This window comes from Phoca vitulina, unplaced genomic scaffold (assembly GCF_004348235.1).
Source record: "Phoca vitulina isolate PV1807 unplaced genomic scaffold, GSC_HSeal_1.0 scaffold7, whole genome shotgun sequence".
NCBI classification, from domain to species: domain Eukaryota; kingdom Metazoa; phylum Chordata; class Mammalia; order Carnivora; family Phocidae; genus Phoca; species Phoca vitulina.
Genome location: NW_022589710.1, coordinates 47218735 through 47243056, shown reverse-complemented (window position 1 = coordinate 47243056; position 24322 = coordinate 47218735). Strand labels below are relative to the sequence as shown.

General features: G+C 46.6%; 1 protein-coding gene across 7 annotated transcripts in view; it reads right to left on the bottom strand.

Moving 5' to 3' along the window:
* Window positions 1-24322, bottom strand: part of TMEM63C (transmembrane protein 63C) — a 99852-nt gene that overhangs the window by 58095 nt on the left and 17435 nt on the right. For 3 of the 7 annotated variants that reach the window (XM_032405664.1, XM_032405658.1, XM_032405662.1), the window contains exon 1: window positions 12243-12476. The exons of 1 other annotated variant lie outside the window; for it this stretch is intronic. The gene's annotated coding sequence lies outside the window, so the exon portion shown is untranslated. 3 more of the 7 variants (XM_032405661.1, XM_032405659.1, XM_032405665.1) reach the window with 3 other exon arrangements.

Here is a 24322-nt window from a genome sequence, read left to right as displayed (position 1 = left end):
TATATATATATATATATATATATATATCTCAATCACATCTTCTTTATCCATTCACCTGTCAATGGACATCTGGACTCTTTCCACAGTTTGGCTGTTGTGGACATTGCTGCTATAAACATTGGGGTGCACATGCCCCTTCAAATCACTACATTTGTATCCTTTGGATAAATACGTAGTAGTGCAACTGCTGGGTCGTAGGGTAGCTCTATTTTTAACTTTTTGAGGAACCTCCATACTGTTTTCCAGAGTGGCTGCACCAGTTTGCATTCCCACCAACAGTGTAAGAGGGTTCCCCTTTCTCCGCATCCTCACCAACATCTGTTGTTTCCTGAGTGGTTAATTTTAGCCATTCTGACTGGTGTGAGATGGTATCTCATTGTGGTTTTGATTTGTATTTCCCTGATGCCAAGTGATGTTGATTTTTAAGAGGTTTTTCTAAACTAAGGAAATTAATCAACTTTTTGTCATGTGTATTGCAAACTGTCATAGGTCTCTTTTATTTTTATTTATGTCATCTTTGGCTTACAGATATTTCATATTTTTCTGTAGTCAAAAGTATTTCTTACTAGAGCATCCTAAGAATATTTGCCCTTGTTTTCCACTAGTACTGTTCAGGTTTTCTTTCTTTGTTTTAATCTTTTTTTCCTAGAATATATTTTGGTGTAAGAAGTATAATAGGGCCCAGCTTTATTTTCCCCCCAAGGGGCTAGAGAGTTGCCCCAAAGTCATGTAGGAATAATCTATTCCCTCCCTCCACCCCACCACCCTCCCTCTAAATTCAAAATCTCAATTTAACTATGTACTAGGATGGACACAAAGAGCACAACCTCTAAGTCAAGTGCTGGTTCAAATTCTAGCTTCACTGGATCTAAGAGAATTTACCTAACCTTCCTGTGCCTGGGTTTCCTCATCTAAAAGTGGTAATAACAATAGCACCATCTATTGTGAGGATTAAGTGAGTTATTTCGGGTAAGGGGCTGTCTCCAAGAGACTCACCCGAGCGAGCTGTAAAGACACATATAGGCTGCAAGCAACAGGATGGGAGAAGATACTGTTTGCAAATGAGAACCAAAAGAGAGCAGGGGTGGCCACACCGCCCCCAGACAAAGTAGATGCAAAGTCCAAAACTGCTGCAAGGCACAGAGAAGGCTATTCTATAACGATTAGAAGGCCAATTCTCCAGGAAGAGATGATAATTATAAATATATGTGTACCTAACAGCAGAGCACCCAAATATATGATGCAGACAGAATTGAAGGGAGAAATAGTAACTCAACAGAGGAGGGGGTTTTAATAAACCACTTTCAATAATGGGTAGAATCCCCAGACAGAAGATCAATAAGGACACAGACGACTTGAATATATACAACACTACAGACCAGCTGGTCCCAACACACAGATGCGGGACACCCCATGCAAGGGCAGTGGAACACTATTACTATGATCACCACTGCCTCTCAGATGTGCTTGGGTCTCTGTCTAGATACACATTTCTGGGGGCACCTGGGGGGCTCAGTTGTTAGGCACCTGCCTTCGGCTTGGGTCATGATCCCAGGGTCCTGGTATTGAGCCCTGCATCGGGCTCCCTGCTCGGCGGGAAGTCTGCTTCTCCCTCTCCCACTCCCCCTGCTTGTGTTCCCTCTCTCGCTGTCTCTCTCTCTGTCAAATAAATAAATCAAATAAAAAAAATAGATACACGTTTCTGTGCCCTTGATCTGTGAGCCAGTTTCACCATTTGACAAATATTTATCACCATTGTCAGGCCCTCCTCTAAGTGCTGGGGAACCAGAAGTGAACAGCAGTAGCGAGACTGGTTCTCGCCACCTCCGGTTAGACTGACTTCCAGTTATGTTTAGCGCCTTTATTGATATTGTAAATGTTTCCTTCCATTATATTTTCTAAGAGGCTAAAGTTTATATGTTATAAGTACCGTTTTAATATTTATTAGCAGTCATCTTCCTATATTCCTTTATTATTTCTCGTAGTTTTCCAGTGGATGACCTTGTTTTTTTTCTCCAGGTAGTTAATCTTATCGTCTACAACTTTCATGGATAAATTAGCCTCCTTTTATAACTTCTATTTTCAAAATTTGTATTGGAGTGTACTTCTAGAGGAGTGTTAAAGAATGTTTAAGGTAAGAGTGGTCATTTTTCCCTCGTATGTGTGTATCTGTACACACACATACACATACATGCATAAAATTATGTTATGCAATATCCATCTATTCCTATTAAAGTTAAAATTGAGACCATGAATAGTTAAAGCAATCTTGAAAACGAAAAACAAAGCTGGAGGTATCATTTCAAGTTATATTACAAAGCGGTAGTAATCAAAACAGTATGGTACTGGCACAAAAAGAGATACATAGATCAATGGAATAGAACAGAAAACCCAGAAATGAACCCAAAATTATAAGGTCAATTAATCTTCGACAAAGGAGGAATGAATATACAATGGGAAAAAGACAGTCTCTTCAACAAATGGTGTTGGGAAAACTGGACAACAACATGTGAAAGAATGAAACTGGACCACTTTCTTATACCATACACAAAAATAAATTCTAAATGGATTAAAGACCTAAATGTGAGACCTGAAACCATAAAAATCCTAGAAGAGAGCACAAGCAATAATTTCTCTCACATCAGCTGTAGCAACACTTTTCTAGATATGTCTCCGGAGGCAAGGGAAATAAAAGCAAAAATCAACTATTGCGACTATATCAAAAATAAAAAGTTTTTGCACAGTGAAGGAAACAAAACTAAAAGGCAGCCTACTGAAGGGAGAAGATTTTTGTAAACGACATATCTGATAAAGGGTTAGTATCCAAAATATATAAAGAACTTATAAAACTCAACACCCCAAAACCAAATAATCCAATTAAAGGATGGAGAGAAGTCATGAACACACATTTTTCCAAAGAAGACATCCAGATGGCCAACAGACACATGAAAAGACGCTCAGTATCATTCATCATCAGGGAAATGCAAATCAAAACTACAATGAGCTATCACCTCCCACCTGTCAGAATGGCTAAAATCAACAACACAGTGTTGGCGAGGATGTGGAGAAAAAGGAACACTCATGCACTGTTGGTGGGAATGCAAACTGGTGCAGCCACTATGGAAAACAGTAAAGAGCTTCTTTAAAAAATTAACAATAGAACTACCCTACAACCCAGTAATTGCATTACTGGCTATTTACCCACAAAAAACCAAAAACACTAAGTCAAAGGGATACATGCCCCCCGTTGTTTATAGCAGCATTATTTTCAATAACCAAACTATGCAAGCAGCCCAAGTGTCATCCATAGATGAATGGATAAAGAAGAGGTGGTGTATATAGACAATGGAATATTACTCAGCCATAAGAAAGCATGAAAACTTGTCATTTGCAATGACATGGATGGAGCTAAGAGAGTATTATGCTAAGCAAAATAAGTCAAAGAAAGACAAATACCATATGGTCTCACTCATATGTGGAATTTAAGAAACAAAACAATCGAGCAAAGGAAAAAGAGAGACAAACCAGGAAACAGACTCTTAACTATAGAGAACAAACTGACGGTTAGCAGTGGGGGGATGGGTGAAATAGGGGATGGGGATTAAAAAGGTATACTTATCATGATGCAAGAAAATAAAATAAAATGATAAAAACATTTAAAAAAAGGAGATACAATCAGGGACATATGTTGAACTTTACCAAATGCCTTTAAGCCATTTTTAGCATTTATAGAGCTGTTTATGTGATTTTTCACCTTTGACCTATTACTTTGCTCAAGATAGTCCCACTTGCTTGTGGTGTATTTGTTTTTTAAACATAATGCTGTGTGATTCTATTTGTTGCTTTTAATTTATGAATTTTCACCAATATTCATAAATTAGATTTTTTTCAGTAATTCTTCTCTTTTTTGGTGCTCTTTGTCAGTGTTGCGCTGGCTTCACAGAATAATTTGGTATCTTTCCTTCTCTATGATCTGGTATGGTTGGTAAAGCTTAAAAATCATGTAATTAGAGGCGCCTGAATGGCTCAGTCAGTTAAGCATCCAACTCTTGATTTCAGCTCAGGTCATGATCTCAGGGTCATGGGATCGAGCCCCGAATCAAGGGCTGGGCATGGAGTCCGCTTGGGATTCTCTCTCTCTCTCTCTCAAAATAAATAAGTAAAGGGGCGCCTGGGTGGCTCAGTCGATTAAGCGGCTGCCTTCGGCTCGGGTCATGATCCTGGGGTCCTGGGATCGAGCCCCGCGTCTGGCTCCCAGCTCGGCGGAGAGCCTGCTTCTCCCTCTCCCTCTGCCTGCCACTCTGCCTACTTGTGCTCTCTCTGTCAAATAAATAAATAAAATCTTTAAAAAAAAAAAATAAATAAATAAGTAAAATATTTTTTTAAAAACAAAGAATTATCCTTTCCTTGAAGCTTTATAAAAATTCAAAGTTGGCTAAACCTCAGGTTTTTGGGGTGGAGTTTTGTGAAAACTCAGTTTCTCTCATGATTATTGGTCCATTCAGGCTTTCTAGTTAGTTCTTCTGGGGTCAAACTGGTGATTTATATCTTCTCAGAAATCTGTTTCAGCTGATTTTCAACTGAATTTATATGTGGTCAAGCACAGTATCCTCCAAGAATTCTTTCTCTTTTCTCTGTATCAGTGGCTATTTCCCTATTTTAATGTTCAATTTTCCTTTTTGGCTCATTCCTCCCCCAACCCCCATTAGATTACTTAGACCTTAAAAAGTCATCCAATAACACATGCTGTTCAAACAGTAGTCTACTGACTATGTGCACAGCCCAGAGATAGAGGAGCGGGAATCAGGACGGGGATGAGGAGGGTAACAAGGGAGGGGCATTCAGAAAACATTTAAAAAGCGCAGAGAGCCCCAGTACATATGCCCTGGCCTTGAACATCCTGCATCTCCTTTTCACAATTCCCCCACATCCAGTAACACCCGACAACTCCCACCCTGCCTTCAACGCCCAGCTGTCACCTCCTCTTGGAATCTTTCCTGGCTTCCCTGGGAAAAGTCGACGCCTTTCCTCTGACATTCAAGATTACATTTTTTTTTTTTAATTTTGAAAAAAAATTTTTTTTAAGATTTTATTTTTAAGTAATCTCTACACCCAATGTGGGGCTCGAACTCACAACCCCAAGATCAAGAGTTGCAGGCTCCATTGACTGAGCCAGCCAGGTGCCCCTAATTTTGAAAACTTTTTTTAAAGATTTTATTTTATTTTTTTATTTTTTTATTTTTTTAAGATTTTATTTATTTGCGAGAGAGAGAATGAGAGACAGAGAGCATGAGAGGGAGGAGGGTCAGAGGGAGAAGCAGACTCCCCGCTGAGCAGGGAGCCCGATGTGGGACTCGATCCCAGGACTCCAGGATCATGACCTGAGCCGAAGGCAGTCGCTTAACCAACTGAGCCACCCAGGCGCCCAAAGATTTTATTTATTTGAGAGAGAGAGCACACAAGCAAGGGGAGGGGCAGAGGGAAAGAGAGAGAACCAGACTCCCCGCTGAGCAGGAAGCTGGATGCGGCTCCATCCCAGGACTCCAGGATCATGAGCTGAACCAAAGGCAGACGCTTAACCGACTGAGCCATCCAGGCGCCCCGTAATTTTGAAAATTTTTAAATACAAAAAAATTAAAAGAATAAAACCAATGGAATTAACCCGTGTTAACATTCTGTCATTTTTGCCTCAGATCTTTTTTTGTTAAAAGAAGCATTACTGACCAATTAAAAGGCCTTCCTTTTTTTAAAAAATTTTATTTTATTATGTTATGTTAATCACCATACATTACATCGTTAGTTTTTGATGTAGTGTTCCATGACTCATTGTTTGCGTATAACACCCAGTGCTCCATTCAACACGTGCCCTCTTTAATACCCATCACTGGGCTAACCCATCCCCCCAACCCCCAAAAGTCCTTCCATCTATCCACCAGCACCAGCTCCTTCTTTTTCTCGTCAAACACCAACACAAGTGGGAATCTAGGAGCTACTGCAACATGTTTGTATCCATAAATCCCAAGTTTTGTTTTGTTTGTGATTTCCACTGAAATTAAATGTTCGTGAATGGTATTATTCTGCAATTTCCTATTCTTGCAATACTGTTTGAGATTTATTTATGTTAATACAGATAGCATATGTGTTTATTGAGGTCTAAGCTACAAAACATAAAATTCCCCAATTCCATGTGTTTTACCTGCTGCATAAGATCACATTTTTAGTTGTCTGCTCCATCACTGTAGACACCGTGATACTGAGGTGGAGACCTCTTTTGTGCTTCCAGCATTACTGCCCTAGATACCCTTGCAACGGTCTGCTCACGCACACGCATGAATTTCTCGAGGTAATTATACACCTAAACGTGAAACTGTTGGTCATAAAGTATGTACATTTTCAGCTTTGAATGTCATTGCCAAAACATCCCCTGGTGCTTCGTCCCGCCATTAATCTAGCATTTCTGCAGCTGTTGCCATGATCAGTTGACTTGCCTACCTGCCCCCTCCTCACGAGTTACCAGAGGGCATGTGTGGGACTGGCACTCAATGAACGCTTGACAAATGGAATGATGAGCTCACTGTCTAGCAGAAGAGACAGATGCTAATTGGACAAGTGCATTAAAGACTATGAGACCTCCTCTGGCGGGGATCCAGGGAAGGCTCCATGGAGGAGGTGACATGTGAGCTGGACTTTGAAAGGCAGGGAGGATTTGACCGTATGAGGATGGGGATGACGGAAGGACTGGGCCGGGAGGAGGGGGTGGGTCAAAGAGTCCGGGCACGTTTGATGTTCCAGAGTGGTGGTTCTTAGCTGAGCTAAGGGGTGAGCATGAGCGGGGAGGAAGGGTAGAAAAGCCCAGGGTGTGTATTTTGTAAAATCTTCAAGGTGATCTGATCCAACCCCTATCCCAAGCAGGAAAAGCCTCTGAGCCAGAGCGAGTGTGTGGGAAGCGGGAAGGAAGCAAGAAGGCAGGCTGGAAAAGGTAATCGGGTTTAATCCAAGCTCAGCCTCCAATGGCAGGCTCTGGGAGTCAGTGAGAAGTGACAGGTCAGAGATGGGCTCAAAGATGACTCACTTGATAAGCAGGCAAATCACTGGGACACCCTGGCCCTGGAATAGGCGTAGGTCGGGGAGCCTGTCCCTCCCCACCTCTCTCCCTCTGTCTCTGGGGACAGATCAGGCCTGGACTTCTGACCCAGACCCACAGGAGAGTGCTGGGACTCGGCATCTCCGAGTCCTCCACTTCGCAGCGCTGCGAGCCCAGCCATTGTTGTCTGTCCCCTCCACCCCAGCTATTCCAGGCAGATGCCCAAGACCCTCCCGGAAGCACGAAGCCAGGGCCCCTGCACTGAATTTCCTCCCGTTGCCTAGGTCAGCCCCTCTGATCAAGTCTGCAGTGCGCCCCAGGGCCTGGGGAGAGGGTGGGGTGGGAATCCTGTCCTTCCATATTCCCTGCTGTCCTTCAGCAGAGCCCGGCTCTGGGCACCCGGCCCAGAGTGGAGGGAAAGGGGAGACATGCACAACCTTCACTTCCAAGTCCTTTTGTCTTAAGCCACTTCAGCAAAACCACCAGCAGCGGTGATAGGTGAGCGGAGGATGTGTCAGCCGTGCTCTGGGGACAAGGGACACTCCACGGGAGTCAGAGAGGCCTGGAGCCGCTTTGGGTTCGGCCGCTTTGGTGCCTACGTGCGTGCGTGCGTGCGTGTGCGTGCGGTTGTGCCTGTTAAAACCTCTCGAGCCTCAGCGTTCCCATCTATCAAGTGGGCTACTCCCACCTGCTCTGCCCCTCCCCTGGATTAAAGGAATCACAAGGAATGCGAGGTCAGTCAGTGGCACTGGTCACTCAGTTCCACCGCCTGAGCGGCTCTCCCCAAAGCCTGGCCCAGTTTGCAGGTCTGGGCACATGAGATCCCAGCCCAGAAGGGCTCCGGTCCTACTGAAGGACAGACATCCCCCACGCCCGTCCCCCACGCCCCACACACCCCCTCTGGTTCTGAGAAGACCTCGCCATCTGCCAGCTCTTTTGGAGGGAACAGCTCAGTTCAAACACAGTGCCCGAAGCAATCGGCACTGTTGGTCAGCCGCTGCCACCAGAACGGCCAGCCTGGAGACCCCGGACAGCCTGCCACTGGGCAGTAAGGGGGGCGCGTGGGAAGACGGGAGCTCCCGGTCCCGAGCACACACAGGCATGCGCGCCTTTCTGCCCTTCGCCGCTCCTCCTCTGGCTGGTCCCCCGCAGCGGGGATTGTCCACCAGGTTGTGAACAGGAGACCCGTAGATAAAAGTGAGGCAGATAATGAAGCAGGTGGAAACTCAGTTCCCAAGTGCCCCCCAGACAAGGTGTCTGTGTGTGACTTGTCCCTCATGCTCCATGCCCCCCCCAACACAGCCCAGCTGGTGTCCCCACGGGGCTCATTTGCCTTCTGCAGCATTTCCAGCCTACGGTCCAGTCATTGCCTCTCGGACACTTGAGGTGATGAGGCCCCCACAGCAGAGCCCAGCACACGGTCACATCCTCAGCCCAGTGGCCACGGGCACACCTAGCCCATCTGTAGCTCCAAAGACCTCAGGATGCCCTTCTCTTCTGACAGGATCCCGTGGCCTGAGGCCACTGACCCTCTGGCTGGGCACAATTCTGAGAAGATTCAGCTGATCTTGCCTTGAGAGTGCTCGTGCAGAACAGCAGGGTGGGAGGGTGGGAAAGACAGACCATGGGAGCCGAGGACACTTGGATCCTGGTTTTGCAAGCGGGTCCAGGCTTCAGTTCCCTCTTGGAACAATCCGGATCACCAGGAGGAGGCAGGGGGTGACCGCGGGCATCCCCCCACCCCCGCCAACCCTGCTTCTGCATGTTTCAGCAGCCGCAGGGTGCTGGGAAGTAACACAGCAGCTTGGCTGCATTCCCTGCCCTAGAAACATGGGGCACAGGGTTCTGGCCACAGGTGCTCTTCTCAAAAGCTGTCTCGGTTTGCCCACAGCAGTCTAGACAGCTCTATGACAAGGACCCACGGTGCCTCATGAGCTGCCCGGGTTCTCATCCCAGCTCCCCCTGCAGCCCTATTTTGCATGAGTTGCACCAGCCAAGTCATGACAAGAATGGGGAGTCCGGTCCACACCACCCATGCTGATGGGTGAGTAACCCAGGAAAACCCGGCTCTCCCAGGACAGAGAGGACACGGGGCCCTGCCTCAGGCAAACCGGTGCCTTCAAGCTGCTGATCTCACTTCCTCAGAGCATTTTCATTACAGCCGGTCCCAGAGTGAGCCTGCCCGAGGCCCTGAAGGCCGCATGGACTCCTGCGCCCTGGACACTGTGTGCAAAGAGCTCCCAGCACTTTCTAGCCCATTATCTCCACGGTTCTTCCACCAGCTGCTTCCCAGGAAGAACCAGAGGAGAGAGAGTGTCCCTGGGCTGTGACAGTCAATGGGGAGGATACAGGCCAGCAGCAAAGTCCACTGTGCCCCCAGTCACCAGTACTTTACTCTTTACTGCGGGGGGGGTGGGGGTGGGGGAGGGAATCCTGGCAACTACCACAGGAGGCCAACCAAGGGGAATGGAAGCCCTCAAGGGCCAAAACACACCCTGAGGTGCGTTAGGGAGGGACGGCCTGCCTTCCAAGCCTTCGAGGGGTGCCCTAGACTGGCCACAGGGGACAGGCTTCGATCTACACCACAGTCTCCAGGAACAACACTTCCCATCTGTAATAAATGTGTGACATGTTTCCAAAGCCCTTTGACCCAGCTGGGGAAGGTGTTTTCATGCCCAGCTGTCAGGTAGGAAAACCAAGGGCAGGGGTGCCAGCCAATAGGGGCTTTGGTCCAGAACCAGAAACCATGCTCCTCCGCGAGTGGTTTCTCTCCCACGAGCCAGGAGCCTCTCTGCAGCCTGACCCCGCCTCTGCTGGGCCAGGAGGGACACACCACCAGCTTCCCAGGACCACGGGGCAGTGACCATCCTCCTGGAGACCCTCAGGGCATCCCAGCAGAGAAGCTGGGCACATGACGGGTCTTCCTCTCTCTCCAGCATTGTTCTGTCAGTCCATGGGCAGCTAGTTCTGATCTGGTTTACTGGGAACCCCATCCCTTTCCACAGGTCACCTCAGTGGTTACTAGTGATCCCCAGGCAGCCCAAGCCATGCTGCAGAATCACCAGGGTCCGGCTTCAGGGTCTCTGTGCTCAGGGGGTGTGTCCAAAGAGCCCCACCTCATGCGCCAGGCAAAAGCTAACTCCCTTTCACTCAGAATAAGGCTGGGCTGGGCAGAAACTGCCATCCGGCCATGCTGTCAGAGAGGGAAATGAAGTCACTGGCCCCATGGGTCCTCTCCCAGCTGTGGTCACAACTGCTGGCCCAAGGGGCGGGAGGGAGAGGTGCACTTGCCCCTGAGAGCCCCACAGAAACCGTGCGTCCCCTGTGGGAGCACAATGGGAAGATAACTGAGTGATGTGGCTCCCCTTTTCTAGCTGCTTCTTTCTTTCTAACTTGAAAACATCTCGTAAAGAAGGAGAAAATGCTGGAGCTGTCCCCTCTCGCTGACAGCCCCCTCCACCCTTCAGGAGGCACTCAAGGCCTCACCCTACCAGGGTTGGGGGCTGTGCACGGAGAAGAGAGAGGAAGGGGCCTCATCCACAGCCCTGTGGTGGGCCAGGGAGTAGAGACCTGTGTGTAGGTGATAGGCCTGGAGCAACTCACTATGCCCTCTGTGCCTCAGTCTCCTCGCCTGCACCATGGCGCTGGCTGGCTCTAGCTCTCCAATAAAATACAGCTCTCTCCCTACCTCAGTTTCCCTCCAGAGAAAGGCATCTGCTTCAGACAGGAGGATAAGGTGAATTCGGGAAGAGTTCACCTCCAAGAGCCACAGACCCAACAGTAGTCCATTTCCCCTGGGGACAGGAGTTAGGGAGAGAGCAAGGGTGAAATGCCACAGAACAGAGGGTGGCGTTGAGAGAAGGCCGTCTTACCAACATGGTTCCCCAGCCTTTCTCCAGTGAGATACAGGCCGTCAAAGGAGAAAGTCCATCTCCTCGTCCCCTGTCCTTCCCACAGCGGCCTGGGAACTTGCAGGTAGCTTTCATCAAGGCGGGTACAGAGACTGAAGCCCGGAACTGGGCTGCCCCCTCGGGTCTTCCTCTCCCAGAAGCCAACTCTCCCTCTCTCCCTGAACCCACAAGGGTAGTAGAGGCCCACAGTACCCTCTGCTCAGATGAGCATTTTTCACCAGCGATTTTCTCCCGTCCCCAGACAATTCTTATCCTTGCAGTGTTCACATCCATAACACCTTAGAGCCCATGCAGAAGTTGTAACCTCCTCCATTCTCAGGGATAGGGAAAGGGGGTCCTGCAGTGGGGTGGTCCACCCCAAATTGGACCAGAGGTCCAGAGAGCAAGATTGGCCCCTGCCCCTCCTGGGAGCATCAGATGGTCAAGGCAGTGCCTGGGAGGACAGCTCTGTGGGACCTGCTAAGTGACCTTGGTGAAGCCACAGCACCCCTGCTTGGGCCTCAGTTTCCCCAGGTCCATCACCCAAATCCGAAGTTTCTCTCTCAAGGCCAAGAGGGGGATGGAGGCAAGAACCTTTCTTTGAAAGCATATGAGAAAAGGCGGCATCCTCTAAACCTGGGGGCCCAGGAGCCCAGCCCAGTAGCACAGAATGAGACCCCCCACCCGGCAGCCGGCAGCAGTGACGCTGTGAGAACCCATAACGGCGAAGTAGACTGCGGGGGGTCGGGGGGGAGCGCACACCCCTCCCAGCCCAGCCCAGCGAGTGGGCGGCACAGCCCCGAGGAATCCCTGGGTGGGGGTGGTCCAGAGAGCCAACCCCACCTGGCTGTCAGGCAGGCGGGGGTTAGGGTTGGGGTTGGGGTTGGGGGTGGGGAGCCTCCCGCCCACCCTCCCCCCAACCCAGTGAAGACGCTCGACCAAGCCACGGCCCTCCCTGGCGGGCAGCTCATTCCACCCTTCCCTGGGTCCAGGCAGGCAGCCAGCCAGCCAGCGTGGCAAGGGAGTGTGGCGCAGTCTCCCCCACCCCCACCCCTCCCAGTCCGAGGTCCCGGAAAGCCTAGAGCAGCAGTCCCTCCCCACCCCCTCCTCTGTCCAGGACCCGGATTCTGCGCCCCTTCTCCCGGCCTGATCAGTCCTGGCTCATACCACCCGCGTGCTCACCACATCTGCGCCCTGGGCGTCACGGCCCAGCCCCAGGCAGGGTGCTCCGGCCGCCGGGATACGGTGACAGGCAACACGCTCCTTACCTGGGAGGAGACAGCCAGCCGGTCCTCCTCGCGGGCCTGGTGAAACCAGCCCCACCTGGCAAGGGACTGTCAGCAAATTCCCCTCTGCATCACCGCGGGAGCGGCATCCCGGCTCCTCCCCGGCTGGAGCCAACCTTGGCTCCGCCCCAAGGCTGCTCTGACCCACCGGGGAACCCGGGCCGGATTATCATATACAAAGGCCCAGGCTCCGCCTCAGAGACCCTGTCGCTACCAGGAACCATCTGCAAATTACCATCGCAAACGCACAAGGCTGCCGGTCCCTTGCAGCAATCGCTCCAGCACCCCCTGATGCCCTGGCGCTCGGCAGCTGTCTTGCTGCTCTCTGCTCACCGTACAACCTCACCCCTACCCCAAGCTCTCCTCTGAGGCTTGTCCCCCTTCCGAATCTCCCCACCGGTGCCAGCCAAAGCAAGAAAAGATGCACAACCACACAAAGGTAGCAGGGTTCTGCCCCGCCCTGGGACGGGCTCCTGGTGCCCAATGGCTGGTACCCCCTCCTTCTTCCCCAGCAGAGAAGAGATCTACAGATTGGCCACAGCCCTGCCTGGGAAGCCCAAAGGAGTGGGCTGGGTCATTTCCAGTTTGCCTGGGCCACAGTCCCCTGCATGTCTCCAGTTTCATCAAAGTCCTGGCTATTCTGCTAAAGACAGCTACTTTGGGCCCTGGAGGCAGGTACCAGTGTTTGAACCCCCCCCCCCCCGCAAAGATCAGTATGCAGAGTAAGGGGTAGCTGTGAACGCGCTCTCACTTCCCCAGGCAGGGGCCCAGGCACGTTTATTTAATAGACATCATCCTGTACTTTCAGTACAATAGCTAATGGGTGAGGAGAGCTGAAAAGGGACTGTCCATGGTTTTATAAGGGTAAGATATTGATCATTAGGAGTTGTTAGCAATCAGATGAGAAGACCGGAGAGGAAGCAGCTGAATACAAGGTAAGAGATGCTGTGGGGAGGGGAGCTATGTCTTCATGGGTTGCTTCCCAGCGGGATAAATGCAAGAGCAGCCTTTAAGAACTCCAGCTGCCTGGATTCGAATCCCAGCTGGGCCTTCTAAATATGGGGCTTAACCTCTCTGAGCTTCAGTCTTTGCATATGTAAAATGAGGGAAATGATAATAATGTTGGAGGATGGCTATGAGGATGAAATGAGATACTGTATACAAAGTAGATGTTCAGTGAATATTAGTGGTTGTTGCCATTGTTACGGTACTGGGTACTGGTGGGAGAGAAAAAAGCCTGAACAGAAGCAGCTTGTCCTCTCTTTTCTCTGCTTCCTCCTTACAGAACTAGTGTCTGACCACAGGGTGGAAGGACTAAGGGTCTTGTGTAATGGGGCTAATAGCTGTTCCTTTAGAAAGGCCCTGTGTTAAGTGGAAAAAACATGGTCTTCAGACCCAGTTGAACCTTGGTTCACATCTGGACGTTTGTCTCTTCCTAGCTGTGTGACCTTGTCTTGTACAAGTCACTTAACCAGGCTGAGATTAACTTCCTCATCTGTAAAACAGGTGCCCTGAGGCAAATGAAAGGAGTCTGATAATAGTACCTACCTCTCAGGGTGGCTGGGAATATAAAATGCATAGAAGGTACTTAACTCAGTTTTTCACATACAGAAGATGCCGGTCATTGTTAATCCCTCCCTTCCTGGAAAGACCTAGATAAAGTGGAGGGAAGACCCAACACTGAAATTCCCAGGCATCCTCGACTGAGTGTCCTGGGAGGAAACTGCGTTGTGGGTATTCTGGCCCAGACCAAGAGCTGGTTTCAGCAGCTCTCCAAACCCTTTGCCATGGTGCCATCCACACAGACCTTGTGCAGCCTGCCTCCCTAGATGAACCTGACCCCTGGACATGCCCTCTGGGGGGAGCTGAGGCCAAAATGGAAAGCTGGAAACAGGTCTTCAAAGGCCTCAAAGACAAGGCTCTGAAGGTTGGACTTCACTAGGTAGGCCAAAGGGAGCCATGGAAAGTTTTTGAGCAGCAGCAAAGGATAAGACTGATAAGACAACATCCAACCCACTCCCGCTCCTGGAGGCAAGACCTAGGAGGCATCAGGGATGTACACTAAAGGGAGACACAGAAGAGGAGGAACAAGAACCCATGAAAATGCCAGATGGGCTCTCCAGTGACACAATCGAAGACATGACCCCAGAGTCCTAACCAGTGTCCTAACCAACCGAACACCAACCACCTAGATGAGGGTGAAGCTGGTAGGAGGTGCTCAGTAAAGGTGCATAGAAATGAATAGCTGAGGCTTTGTGGACTTGGGAGGCTTTTGAAGGAAGGTGCTTCCAGCTTGTGGCTGCTGAGAACATTTTTCCTGCTCTTATGTGGATTGAGGTAGGAGCTCTGTGAAAGACAATGACTGCTAGGCTATTGTCTTTATGGCTGTTTTGTTAACCTCCAGTGTCTTGTCTGGGAACATAATCCAGAACAACTGCAAAGAAACCAAAGGCCCCTGAGCAATCCAAATAGATGGAACTGTCAAACTGTCAAAATCGGTGATTTTTCTGCAGAAGAACACCTCGTATCTTCAATGAGAGCCCACCTACATTTACTCTACACACAATTTCAACAGATCCAGTGTGGCAGAGACTGTCAAGGGTCCCCTTAGATCTTTCCTTCCCACTTCTTTTTAGCAGTAGAGCTTCTAAGATTAAAACCTGGATTCATAGCTACCTTGCCAGAGACTACATTTCCCAGCCTCCCTTGCAGCCAGGAGCAACTACAGGACTAAGTTCTAGCCAATAGGATATGAGTGAAAGTGACGTGTTTCATTCACTTCTGGGCCACATTCTTAAAAGGAAGCTGCCTACTCCCCAATTCCTCTTTCCCTTGTGCAGATTGGACCATGGGCATGGGTGGGGGCAGCTCTGAAGAAGCTAGCAAGGACAACACCCTAGGGTTGCCCCATCAACAAGACATTAAGAACCTGAGTTTCATGATGACCTGATGACCTGGAGGAGAAGAGCCTTGGACTGCTGACCACCTTGGTCTCTGTGACAACAGCTGAACCAGTAGCCTAACTAATAAACCTAGTTTCCTGATTATCAAACCCACAGCAGATGAGCAGGAGCACACTGGAAGAAGAAAGGATTCATAAATAAGCACAGTGAAATAAGCAAAAGTTAAGAGCAAGAGAAGATAGAACAACTATGAAACAAAGTCAGAGTCATTTAGTTCAGGGTGACTCCAAGAGGCCTGGGGACATAGTGTATTACAGGGTAGTGTTGGAAACATGCTGAATCATTAAGAGAAGGTTAATTCTGATCAAATGTTTTCTTTTAAAATGAAAGCAATGTTAATTTAGAAAGTATTTCTGATCAAAAATGGTTAACATAAAATAAAACATATATGTTTAAGGGTAGAGACCTTCAGCGTCCAGAAAACTCAGCCATCCAAAATGATACTTTTCTTCAAGAGTCAGAAAGCAAAGATTTTGATTCATTGATATTTACCTTGGCCCCTACTAGATTATTGGTCAGATTGTATCTCCTTTTTCTTTTGATTCCTATTATCTAGCACAGTGCCCTAACTCAATAAATACTTCTTAATGGCACTGGTGTGTCTGTGGGGGGTGGGGGGGGGTAGATTCCAGAGCTTAGTGAGGTCTTACAGATTTGGATTATTGATCAGTGAAATTGCCTGAGGTCCTCGACTATCCTAGTGAACAAGTGCAGGGGCATAGCTCTCACAAGAGTATTATGGGCCCACAGTGGTCCTGGGACCTCCCCACTGTTGTCTAGAAATTATCTCATCAGAAACATTCCCCTGAGCTCATAAAGACCTACATACACAAGGATGTTCATTGCAGAACTGAATGTAATTGCAAAAAACAAACACAACTGTACACAATCTACACAACTGTTCATGGCCTTTCTGTACTGCCCAGATGGGATGTTCAGGAAAACTCAAAATGACAGGGGAAAGGTGGGAGACCCAAGAAGGAGCTAGCTAGATGTGCTCACTGCCTATTTTTCATTAGACTCAACTGGTTTTAGGCTTCAAGGTAGGACAGCTACACTAAAGTCCCCATCACCCCAGACCTGGTGCTGGGTCAAGACTGCTGAGTGCTGGATGAGACTGCTAGGGAGTGAGGAGGGGAGGGTGGCTGTGGGCCCAGAGGTGATGGGCATGAGACTCCACAGATTTTGCTATAGGACCCAGAATGTAAACTCATGCCACTAACAGGGACAGTATTTTTAAGGCAGAACCACATCACTATTTATACTTTAAATGACAATCCAGATATTCTAAGGTATCCACTGCCCCCCAAGAGCCAAATCAAAGCTCTCCAAGAATGTGAGTCCATTTTTGGAGCTTGGGTTTCTATCACACACTCTAATCCGCTTTTCTGAACAGGAGGGAATTTGATTTCCTGTGCAGAAGGTAGGGAAGCAATGTATTGGGGTGGAAAATTATTTTTCCAGTGTCTTCCGTCTAACCAGACATGAGGTTGTAGATTTCAAGATAGAACAAGGCTTCAGGCTTAAGTCCAGAAACATAGCACTGACCCTTCATTGGAAACTGGCATTCCCCTCATTGGTGGGGCCAGAGTGGAGAAGCCAGGGCCCAATAACTACTTGGCCCTCCGTGGCAGAGAATTTAGGCCTCCCCTCTGCTGGCACAGCCTGGCCTCCCTGCCCCACCTTACCCCTGGCCTCAGGCCAGAGCCCCACTCACCAATGCTCCACCAGGTAGATGCTTTAGCTTGTAGTAGCCTCTTTTACTAGTACTTCTCTCTGGGAAGAGGGGAAATTCATGACTGGTGGGAGGTCACTTTCATCCACCACCAACAGCCACTACCAATTATCAATATTAGAAACTTCTAGTGGGCCAGGTCAGAGGCAGATGCTGATGACATCACAAAGGAAGCACCTCTGTTGTGCTGGAAGTCTGAAGGCATTTGAAAGGGAGGGTTCTCCCATACAGAATTGAGACAACCTTGAGCATGACCAGACAGATCTGAGTGTTAGAAGCCTGTGCAGCTTCACCTCAATTCTGTCTTGAGTCTGGCTGATGACCTGCAGGGTTACGTTGATAAGAGTACTTGAGTCTTGGGGCACCTGGGTGGCTCAGTCGTTAAGTCGTCTGCCTTTGGCTCAGGCCATGATCCCAGGGTCCTGGGATAGAGCGCCCAGCATCAGGCTCCTGGCTCGGTGGGAAGCCTGCTTCTCCCTCCCCCACTCCCCCTGCTTGTGTTCCCTCTCTCGCTGTGTCTCTTTCTGTCAAATAAATAAATAAAATCTTTAAAAAAAAAAAAAGAATACTTGAGTCTTCATGTTGATATTACATTAAGGCTAAAGCCCCCCCACCCTAGGTGGATCCTCACAGGGCAGAAATTTGGCTTTCCTATTGGATTTTTTCTGGGCTACAGAGAGAGGATCCCCTCTTCATTGCCAGGCTTTTTAAATAACATTTTTAAAAAAGATTTTTTATTCATTTATTTGAGAGAAAGAGATCACTAATAGAGGGGAAGGGTAGAGGGAGAAGCAGACTCCCCACTGAGCAGGGCACCTGATGCGGGGCTCAGGACCCTGAGATCATGACCTGAGTGGAAGGTGGATGCTTAACCAACTAAGCCACCCAGGCACCCCCATTGCCAGGCTCTTGAAATCAACTCTGTTGTATCATTCCACTGGGAATTGGCATCCGTTTCAGTAATAAGCCCCTTTTTTTTTGTTTGGTTTATAGTCTTTATTAACTTCATGAAATACAATACCCATACAAAAATGTATATATACATAATATAAATGAGCACTATAATGAATAATCATAAAGCAAAGTTCTGTAACCACTACCCAAGTCAAGAAATAGGACATTATTAGCAGACATTTCCCTGTGTTGTTTCCCAGTCATACCCCTTCCTCCTTCATCAGACCGCCATCCAGAGATAACCCTGTCCTGATCTTAATGGTAATCTTGTCTTCCTTTTCTTTACACTTTTACCATCTGCAATCAGTATAGTTTGGTTTGGTCTGTTTTTTGAAGTGAACATTAATGGAATCAGAGTCTCTATATACTTTACATTGGGCTTCTCTTACTCAACATATTTTTAAGATCCATCCATGTTTTAGCATGCAGTTGTAGTTTACTCCTTATTATTGCTGTAATGGTATGCACTAAACTCTCACCTTTGGTTGACCTTCTGTCTCTATGCAAGCAGAAAGTAAAGGGTAACACAGAGTTGTAAACTGCCTGGCTGAGTTTTGAAGATTACCCCAACACAAATACACAATCCATCTTCAAAGACTAGGAGATGTTTTTTCTGTTGTTGTTCCAGATGTTTAAATAAATCTCTATCAAATCAGTAGCTGACCACAAATCTAATGGAATAGAGACTTCAGTGGCCACATACAACAAAAAATACAGATTTTGCAAAATTAGTTCAGAAAAGACATTAGGCAAACAATTTCTACAACAAGCAACAACAACAAACCTTGGAGAGAGAAAGACCGTAATTTCCAGGGTTGCCACATTATAATATTCAAAACGTCTAGTTTTCAACAAAAAAATATGAGGCATGAAAAGAAACAAAAAAGTATGGCTCATAGACAAGAAAAGAGGTGATTAATAGAAATTGTTGCTGAGGAAGCCCAGACATGGGACTTCCTTAAAAAGATTTTAAGTCAACCGTTAAAATATGCTCAAAGAGTTAAAGGAAACCATGAGAATGATGTCTTGCCAAATAAAGAAATAGAAATTATAAAAAAGAAAAAAAAAGAAATAATAATAAAGAACCAAATAGGAATTCTGGAGTTGAAAAGTACAATAACTGAAATGAAAAATTCACCAGACAGGCTCAACAGCAGATTTGAGCAGACAAAAGAAGGAATCAGCAAACCTAAAGATAGGTCAACTGAGATTATCCAGTCTGGGTAGAATAAAGGAAAAAAGAATAAAGAAAAATGAATAGACCCTAAGAGACCTGTAGGACACAATCAAGAATACCAATATTGAAAATAACTCAAAAATATATAGTAATAAAAATGACAAAGGAATTAAAATGATACACTAGAAAATAAGTATCTATTTAACACAAAAAATGGTAATAGATAAACAAAAATAGCATAAGGCATACAAAAGACAAATAGCAAAGTGATAGAAATATGTCCTATCTTTTCAGTAGTTGCTTCAAATATAAGTGAATTAAACTCTCCAATCAAAAGGCAGAGACTGAAAGAATGAATTAAAAAGAAATATACAAGTATAAGCTCACAAGAGACTCACTTTAGATCCAAAAACACAAATACGTTCAAATTAAAAGGATGAAAAAAGACATTCCACACAAACAAGTAACCAAAGAGAGCTGGAGTGGCTATACTAATATCAGAAAAAAATAGACTTTAAGACAAAATTGTTACAAGAGACAAAGAATGACACTATATAATAATGAAAATAGAAATAATATATAAAAATATATAATAATAATTATATAAAAAGGTCACTCTATCAAGAAGGTATAAAAACTGTAAACATATATGCACTCAGCAACAGAGTCCCCAAAATATATGAAGCAAAACTGACAAGATTGGAGGAAATAAACAGTTTGACAATAATACCAATTTTGATAATGGATACAACAACTAGATACAGATCAGCAAAGATACAGTAGACTTGAACAACACTGTGAATGAACTGGACCTAAGAAACAACTATGGAACACTTCCCCCAACAACAGCACATTCTTCTCAAGTTCACATGCAACATTCTCCAGTATAGACCATAAGTTAGGCCACAAAACAAGTCTCAATAAGTTTAAAAAGATTGAAGTTATGCAAAATATGCTCTCTGACCACAATGGAATAAAATTAGAAATCAATAACAGAAAGAAATCTGGAAAACTCAAAAACATGGAAATTAAACAATACAACCTTAAATAACCAATGGGTCAAATAAGAAATCTTAAGGGAAATTAAAAAATATTTTTGAGATGAATAAAAATGAAAATACAACTACTACAATTGATGTGGTGAAAGCAGTGCTCAAAGGGAAATTTATACATGTAAATGGCTCCACTAAAAAAGAACAAAGATCCCTAACCAATAACCTGTACTTCCAACTTAAGAAACCAGAAAAAGAAGAGCAAACTAAACGCAAAGAAAGTAGAAAGAAGGAAACAATAAAGATTGGAGTGGAGATAAATGAAATAGAGAGTAGAAAAACAACAAAGAATCAACAAAACCAAAAGTTGGTACTTAAAAAAGATCAGCAAAATTGACAAATATTTAGCTAGACTGAATAGAGGGAGAGAGAGGAGACTCAAATTATTTTTTTAAAGATCTTATTTATTTGTTTGAGAGAGAGAGAGAGACAGAGATAGCGAGAGAGAGAGCATGAAAGGGGAGGAGAGGGAGAAGCAGACTTCCCGCAGATCAGGGAGCCTGATGTGGGGCTCAATCCCAGGACCCTGGGATCATGACCTGAGCCTAAGGCAGATGCTTAACCGACTGAGCCACCCAGGCGCTCCAAAATCTCTTCATCTCTATACTCTAAATCCCCTTCATTTTTTTTTTTAAAGATTTTATTTATTTGACAGAAAGAAAGAGAGAGAGAACAAGCAGGAGGAGTGGCAAGCAGAGGGAGAGGGAGAAGCAGACTCCCCACTGAGCAGGGAGCCCAATGTGGGACTCGATCCCAGGACCCTGAGATCATGACCTGAGGTGAAGGCAGATGCTTAACTCCTGAGTCACCCAGGAGCCCCTTAAATTGTTAAAATAAAAAAAAATGTGGGGACATTACTATTGACCCTACAGAAATAAAGAAGGACAATAAGAGAATATTATGAGCAAATATATGCCAACAAACTAGGCAATTTAGATGAAATGGATAAATTCCTAGACATACAATCTATCAAAACTGACTCAAGAAGAAGTAGAAAACATGAATTGACTGGTAATGAGTAAAGAGATTGAATCAGTAATCAAAAAACTTCCAACAGAAAAGGGAACCCTTGTGCATTGTCGGTAGGATAGTAAACTAGTACAGCCATTGTGGAAAACAGTATGGAGGATCCTCAAAAAATTAAAAATAGAGCTACCATATGATCCAGCAATTCCACTTCTGGGAATATATCCAAAGGAAATGAAAACACTAACTTGAAAAGATATCTGCACTCCCATGTTCATAGCAGCATTGTTTATGGTAGCTAAGACATGGAAACAACCTAAGTGTCCATTGACAGATGGATAAAGACGTCGTGGCACACACACACTCACACTCACACACATACACACGTACACACACACACATTGGAATATTATTCAGCTGTAAAAATGAGGAAATCCTGCCATTTGCAACAAACTGGAGGAAACTTGAAGGCATGCTGCTAAGTGAAGTAAGTCAGACAGGGAAAGACAAGTCGTATATGATTTCGCTTATCTGTGGAATCCAAAAAATAAAACAAATGAATAAACAAACGAACAAAAAGCAGAAACAGACCCATAAATAGAACAAACTGATGATTGCCAGAGGGAAGAGTGAGGGGTGGGGAGATGAGCAAAATGGGTAAAGGGGAGTGGGAGATATATGCTTCTAGTTATGGAATGAGTAAGTCATGGGAATAAAAGGTATTGGGAATATAGGCAATAGTACTGTGATAGTCTGTCTGGTGAGAGGTGGCAGCTACACTGGTCATGAGCCCAGCATAACGAATAGACTTGTTGAATCACTGTGTTGTATACCTGCAATGAATATAACATTATATGTTGACTTTACTTCAATTTTTAAAAAGTGTACAATTTGGGGGAAAGCTTAGGCTCAGTTGGTTAAGTGTCTGCCTTCAGCTCAGGTCATGATCTGGGGGTCCTGGAATCGCGCCCCATGTCAGGTGCCCTGTTCAGCAGGGAGTCTGCGTCTTCCCCTCTCTCTGCCCCTCCCCCTCTCTCTGCCCCTCCCCTTCCCGCTCATGCTCTCTCTCTCAAATAAAAAAATAAAATAAAATAAAAAAATTTTTTAATCTATGAAAGCACTGAAATAAGACATTTGGGCATAGAAGATCCGGGTCTAGATTTTGGCTCCCTGGCACTGCGTCTCCTGTCCTTCAGAGATGCATCCTTGGTTCTTCTCTCTGTTTCCTGAAGCAGCTGGAGGGTCTCCTGTGACAGAAGCAGGGACAGAGGCAGAAGACGCCCATTTGTGGAGTCTGGTGCCTCGAGGCTGCCACTACTTACTTTCTAGTATATTTTACTCCTGACTTTATCACCAGCATATTATTAGTGTGCAGGAAAATACGGCCGACACGCAAGTGTTTTTATGCTTCAGCCACAGGATGCTTTCCCTCAGATTTCATTTCCTCTTTGGCTGAGCAATGCTTACTACTCTTAGCTCTGTTCACCGCATCCTTTCAGATGCTCCCAGAAATCTTCCCTTTCTTCTGTGTCTCACGGTCTGATGAGCTGGAGAACCAACCAGCTCCCTCCCTGCCCCGGCGATTCCCTCACGAACCTAGCCAAGGCACATGATGGTAGCTAATCTGTTAGACTTGAGCCATGTGAACTTGTTTGATCCTCATGACGACCCTACACGGTAGATCCTTTTGTTATAGTTCTCATTTGATCTTCGAAATATCTCAGGTAAGGGAGATATTACTGTTCTCATCTAGAACACTCTATGGCTGAGGAACCTGAGGTTCAGTAATTTGGCCAAGGTCACCCAAGCAGAAGGGGGCTCAGCCAACACTGGACCGGTTTTTCTCTCTAGACTGTGTTTCCTGTGGATGGTCAGGAGGACTGTCTGGGCAACCTGTAGAATAATGAGAAACAATAAATCATGGTTGATTTAAGCCGCTGGGTTTTTGGTGGTTGGTTGTACAGCAATATTTAAAATAGATGCTTAGATTGTAGATGAATGTTTTCTCCATATTTACAATGTGGTGTTAAGTGAAAAAAGCAGGTTATAAAACAATACATACAACATGATTTCAGTGTTGTAAAAAAAAAAAAAAAGGCACTTAATCCGAATCTGTTCAGTTCCTGATCTGGGGAGTGTGTGGTGTGGAAGGATGCTCGTATGCCCACCAGGATATTGATTAGTCCAGATCCTATTGCCTGGGCGATGATGACTGAAGCCTGAAGGTGGGGGTGGGAGGATAACGGGGTGGTGGGGCGTCCCTCACTTGGAAGAGAGGTGGAAATCTCTGCCACGTGTGGCACTCCCGGGGGCGTCCACAGGCTCCAGAACCAGCCCTGCGACTCCAACCAGCGTCTCTGCTGCTCCCTCCTTTCCACCAGCGGATGAGGATGGTCAGAGCACTCAGTCCCGGGTGGGACCAGCTACCTAATCTTCAGGGCCAGTGAAAAATGAAAACGAGTGGCTCCTGGTTCAAAAATTATGAAGAATTTCAAGACAGCGAGCATTCGGCCAAGCATGGGGTGCTTCTGGTCCTGGGGCTCTGTGGGACTGCTCCGGTCAAATGACCCCAGGCTAGGGCCGGAGTGCTCCGGTTTCCCTCCTACCTTCTGGGAGTGCAGGGAGGCTGCTAGAGATTACTCCCGGAGTGGGGTGCCTGTGGTGGAGGACTGGCACCCCAAGCCTCAGCTGGGTAGGAGACGCAAGACAGAGTGGGGGGCAGGGGAGGGGGACTGTGTGTCTCCATGTGGCCGAGCAAGGGTACAGGACTTTCCTGTCGGGGGCGCAGCCGGGGAGGAATTCCAGTGGTGGGCCTCCGGGGCTAGAGTTGACTGGGTATATTGGAAAGAGTCTAGGCAGAGGAACCTCTCCCCAGAGAACTCTACTGCACCCCACTTGGAAGCCTGCCCCAGGAAGCACCGGTCACCAGGGAGTGTTGGCCAAGAAAACAAGACCGGTGGCTGGCTCCCTCCAGCTCTCACCAGCCCCTTATCACACCCCAACCTCAAACCCTGGAGGTGAAAGCATTCTGAGGGAAGAGAAGCCCCCCTCTGTTAGCCTTGCTTGGCACTGGGGTCCGGGGAGAAGAATCACCCTAGATTTGTGTATGATGTTTAATTCTTAAATTGGACTGGATTAACCTGGGTTTTTAATAATAAAAAAACAACAGGAAATTTGATCAGAAAACTAGGAGTCTGACTGGAATATTGTTCAGA